The sequence below is a fragment of the Adiantum capillus-veneris genome, chromosome 17 (genome assembly GCF_014529385.1).
Source record: "Adiantum capillus-veneris isolate H3 chromosome 17, ASM1452938v2, whole genome shotgun sequence".
Taxonomy (NCBI): Eukaryota; Viridiplantae; Streptophyta; class Polypodiopsida; order Polypodiales; family Pteridaceae; genus Adiantum; species Adiantum capillus-veneris.
The window spans coordinates 103,476,300-103,482,384 of record NC_140947.1 but is presented as its reverse complement, the minus strand read 5'-3'; positions in this window follow the sequence as shown (position 1 = coordinate 103,482,384).

Below are 6,085 nucleotides of genomic sequence, written 5' to 3'. Positions count from 1 at the left end.
TACCATGTGGCTTTGCATGGGGACCACCCATCAGACCCTTGCAGCTTTTGACGCCTTCCCACAGTCTATTGTGCACCATCCAATCGCCATGCAGGCTTTTGGCGACTAGCCAACCATTCACTCTCTCTTTTTGTTTACTGAACCAACCCCCACCTACAGATAGTGATCTGGAAAGTGGGCGGCTTTGCACACCTTTGCATGCCGCAACAGAACTAACCTTGCCAACTCATACATGCTCATGGGCCATCATCTCGCTCTCCCTCTCTCTCTCTCTCTCTCTCTCTCTCTATATATATATATATATATATATATATATATATATATATATATATATATATATATATATATAGGCAATCAGTGTCCCTGCCGACTTTCCTGGAAATTGTTGTGGCTGTGTAAATGACTCCTACGTTCTTCTGGGCTCCACGGGAGCTGGCATTCTTGTCCTGCGTGCTACTGTAGGGCTTCATCCTCATGTGGTGGTGATAATAGTTGTTGTGCATGTATGACTTCAAACTTACTTTCTTACCACTGCCTTCCATCACCTAGAACTTCCTCTGCTGCCTATCATCACTGGAAATCCTATGGGGTGAGAAGACCAAGGTCTCTTTTTCTTCTTACATTATATTTAACTTCTATGCAGGTGCTCTCTGATTCCTTGAGCCCCTAGTGATGATGATGTTCAAAAGTGGGTGTTGTTGCTACCTTGGTTTATTTCTTTTAATCAATTTAAAGTGGCGCTCATTGGTTTGGCCCCGACAATTACAGGATCCTCCATCACTGACCTCGAGATGGGGGCATATGTATTCTGAAGGCCAATATATTATGGTGTTATTAATATAGTGAATAGTACTAATACTGAAAGGGACAAATTACATTTCACATTGAATAGTGATGTATGAATGATTAAGTAGGGCGCACTATAAGATATATATTATAGGATTATAGATTATCATGTACAAATTTGATAGTCATAAAGTATTAAATGATGTGGTTATAATGTTGATCTATGTGTAATTAAGATTAAGTCCATGATAATTTTGAGATCACAGTCAAAATTATTAGTTTATGATAGTGCATAGCGTAGATAAATTAAGTAAAATGTCACAATTAAGTTGATATTGTGTAACAATAATTTTAAAAAAAGAATCATATAAATAATATCAGCAATAAATAGTCTGCTATAGATATATACATCATTAAAAGAATATATATATATATATATATATATATATATATATATAGATAGATAGATAGATAGATATATACAAAGTATATTACTCACCAGAATAAATAGAGTATAATAACACAAAAGTATAAGATACTATCATTCATTAATTATGAATTATAAACATATTTAACCATCAAATTTCTCCTATCCCCTTCCCTTTTGGACGATGATTGATATCAATGATCAAACCAATGTCGGCACTACCTTTGTATTTGATTGATCACAACCTCGCAAGTCTGATGGCTTTTTGACACCCACACACACACACACACTTGTCAATTCGAATGCTACACACACACACACACACAAACACACCCATATCGAGAGTCTTGTTTATGTGCAAACTGGCATCTCTACTGGATGGATCCTTCTTCTCTTCTTTTACTCAAGCTAATTAGACATTTCCTTCACCCTAATGACAGGGCTACACCTCATGACGTGGTCTGCATTATCTGACTTTCAAGAAATTATACTCTAGTTTAGGTAATTTGTATAAGCTACAGACTCCCATACTTCCTACTACAAGTTTAAATGATGAGAAGCTTATGGTTTTACTAGGCATTCTCTTGATGCTTTAAAATTATTTATAAAGAAAAAGATTATCTCACATAATTTTGTCTAACTAGAAATGCGTGTTGTACATGGAGACTTCTACAAAAGTGTAGCTACGATCAAATTAATTCCACGTGTTCTTTATCTACTGTTTATAGTTTAGCCTTTACATGATGACTAAACACTAGTCAACAACCTTTAACACTAGGTTGGTAACCTAACCGGACATAAAAGTGTCCTTTCAGGGTTTTGAAAAAAACCTCCAAAACCATAGTAGATCCACTCATTTTGTAAAATCCTTTCATGAGGTTATAATTCAAGGCCTACAACACATGTAAAAAAAGAAACTTGTAAAATTTCTCATCTTTTGGTCACACCAAGCCTCCAAAGTTGATGGACCAGTATATTTTCATCAAAACAGTCATTTCTTACATTTTGTTGCATAAAAATAAGATTGGGGATTTTTGTTGGACTTGAGATAAATTCCCTAGTTAACTTCAATGGGTTGGTGATCAGAACATATGATTGCTTCTCACTCACTATTTTTTGTTTTTCCAAAAGAAATAGGTACAAAAGAATTGAATTTTTACCATTCTACAAACCTATCATCAAAGTTTCTATAGCCACGCTCAATACAAATAATATATGCATGTTTTCTTAGTTCCCTATTTTCCTTTACGTTCATAAGGAGCCATGGAGCATGTCAAAAGAATAATACATCTCTTACAAAGGGGAATCAACAAACATGAAAAAACTGGGTTCAACATTATGAGTTGTAGAATCCCATAGAAACTATTCAATATCTAGCCAAATTTGATCCTTATGATTAGATATGGTTACTACCTACAAAATTCATGTAGTTGTCACAAGAAAATAACAATATTGAAAAAGCTATACTTGATATACTAGAATGTTTCGTTTTCTTCTATAATTGAAAAAATCAACCATCGTTGTCTACTATGCAAAATAGGGTATTAGGTGCCCCAAAACTCAAGGAATATTAGCTTTATGTTACAATATGCGACATAGAAAATCAAAACTGCATTTGGATATCATGAAAGCCACTAAATATTCATAGAAGAGCTAAAATTGGCAAAAAAAACAGGATTTGATAATTTTTGTAATTTGGTCATAACTTACAACTTTAACATTTATTGCTCCCTAGAAGCATCACGACATGTTGAGGACTACTAAAGATAGTTCTCTAGAATTATAGACCTCACAAACATGAATTCTAGAGTGGTATAGTTGCAAAAAGTTGAAAAAAGCCAAAAACAGGACCCGTTTTTTCACACAGTTTAGGTTGTGAAATGTTGTGCAAGGACAGGGTTAAAGATGGAATTGATATTCCAAAAAAAATGTCAAGTTTTTTTCAGCTCATGAGACAATTTTCTAGACAGATAGCACCTCAAAATCCATTTTGAAACTCTTGACATAATTCAAGGAAAATGGTCACTTAGCAGGACATAAAAGTGTCCCATTACCAACCTAGTGTTAAACCATAAAAAATAAAATAAAATAATAATTTCTTTTATTAAGCATTTTTGAGACAACAGTTTGCCATATCAAGAGGACTTTTCATTTAGTAGATGTCTATAAGTAATTCATGTACTGAAATTTTGTCTCTTACATTAATCTATAAACTCAAATCAAATGTGGTTCATACTTTTTTTTTTGTGACTACTTTATCTATGCTATTAAGTTAAAACTGTAGAAAATTTCTTTTCCACTCAGTGTCTCACATTTGTCTCCGTTGTATACTAGTCCCCTTTGTAGTTGTCAAGTTTATGACTAATAATTATTAACCCCACACTCACACATTTTAAATGTATTAAAAGGAATTTTTATTGAGATGATTTGTCTATAAGCTATGTAGCTCCTCATGTGAGCTAAGGTGCTCTGGGATACTAAACAACAATTTGTAAGTACTTTGTGTTATATTGCACAGTGGTGTCAAACACATAAAAAATATTTTTTTCCTTTATGTCTTGTCTAGTCCATTGGTCACGGACACACAGATTTTCTGATTAAGCAGTGTGTAGATACTCATCTTGGTGCAGATCCGCTGATTTAGGCAGCACATTCAGATCCGCCGATTTAGGCAGCATTAGTGCAGATTTGCCGATTTAGGCAGCACGCTTTATTGGTGTAGACTCGCCGGATGAGGCAACACCGATCACAAAATCATGCTACAGTGGCTGACCACCACTGTAATTGGTATGATTTTGTTACCCGGGTACATAATGAAAGTGATTTTGGATTTTGGATTTGAAACGGATATATGTTGGCAGATATTTGGACTTGAATTTTTGTGGGTTGTTGCGACAGTATTTATGGAATTGGATTGAGATTGATGCGAATTGATTATGATGAGTGTGACCAATGATATCCTGATTCATCAGGGTATGACATATACTGCTTATTCTAGTGGTATGGGACACTAGAATCGGTAGTATGTGGATGACGGTGGAGAGGGGGAATGGGGGTACATGCCTGACACGAACACAAGGGCCTCTTTATAGCTCAGGGTATCCACAACACCCCTATCCTCTCGGAAAACACCTTCAAAGAAACACTTTGCACTAGCAGACCACCGTTTGCCCAATTTTCACTGCTCACACACCCCACAAATCCACCACACAATGCACACCTACTGCCACGGCCTGTCTCCACCCTTACACACACACACACCCTTACACCCTTACACACACACACACACAACCACTCAATCTCACTCTCTCACACAATACACCGTTGGTCCGGGGGGATGCACACTTCCACACAGCCGACACCGAGGGAAAACATGAAAGCAGGAGAAAGAGAAGGGGGGAAGGGTAAACAACAACAAGGGGGGGCAACTGTGGTTTGATTGCACTTCAAAAAGCATGTACACTCGCTTGCACTGCCATCGCTATGACCATTTTTAAGAAAAAATTACAAAGGGGCTAGCTTGTCAGAGAACTCCACTTTGCAGGCTTCAAACGACACCAAAAAAGCTAGGGAAGAAGCCCCTAATTTGATCCAATTTTGACTTTTATAGGGGGGGCCTTTAATTGGGAATTTACCCTTTAATTAGTCCATCTGGCACCTTGATTTGGCATTTTTTGGAGGGGGGAAACCGCTTTACTCTATCTGCTCTCTTCCTCTCTCTTTTGCACTAGGGGGGGTGCAATAGCGACGTCGCTATTGACCCTTGGTTTTTTACTATTTTTTATTATTTTTTCCCTCATTATTTTTACCCCCTTTGGGGCCTACCCTTTGTACTGCCTCTTTTTATTTATTTTTACCCTCTGACCATCTCTGCCCGGCTCCACTAGTGCTTTTCCTCTATTTCTCTCTCTTCATTTGGTCCCGCTTTACCCCTGCTCTTTTTCTCTACTTGGCCGGCCTTGAAATGGCCCTCCTTGGTCTTCTTGCACTTGGTTCACCTCTGTTGGCCCTTGCTCGGACATGCTTTGGAATGGGCCCCTTTGCTTTGCCTTGGCCTCTGCTTTACCCGGACGGCCCTTGAAATGGTCCGGCCCTTGCTCGACTGGTCCTTGCCCTTTTCTGAACACAAGGCGGGCCCCTTTCTTTGCCTTGTATGCCTGGGGGCTCTATGGGACTGCCCTCTTACTTGTGCCTCGGGGAGGGGGGGCATTAGCGATGTCGCTAATGCCTCCTCCCTCTGTTTCCTTCAAAAGATAGGGCCCATGGCCCGCGGGAACGGACCCCCTAAGCGCTGCCATGTCAGCAGTGGAACCACCGCCGCCATGTCCCGATTTCCCACACGGGCGCGTGCTTGACGTTGCCCCTCATAGCCAAAACAGCCAAGTAAGCCGTCGCCCAGAGCCGCAAGTGTCCACAGCGCCGCCCTCCATAGCCACGAGCTCACAGGAGCTCCTTCACCTCCTTTGTGTTCTACTGAGGGCTCACGGCCCAGGTGAAATAGTCCGGCTTCTTCGCTCTTGACAACGCATGTGGGACGACCCTGGTGCCATGTGGCAGCAAATGGGGTGCCTCCCCTTAGGATAGCCTCTAAGGTTTTAAAAAACCCCCATTATAACTTTAAAAAAAACCCTTTTTTGGCCTTCCTTTTCCCGGTCCCCATATTTTTCTTGAGGGTCGGAAGCTCGAGAACACCTCACTTTTACTCAAAACTTCTCCCCAACCTATATGTATATCCAAAAATCATTTTTCTCTCTGAAAATCTCACTACTATACCTGCTAAATATCAAACTTCTCACCTTTTTTTGTTTCCCTCCAAAATCACTCTCCGCTCTCTCACTCCTCTCCCTCTCTCTTCTCTCTCCTTGTTTTCAA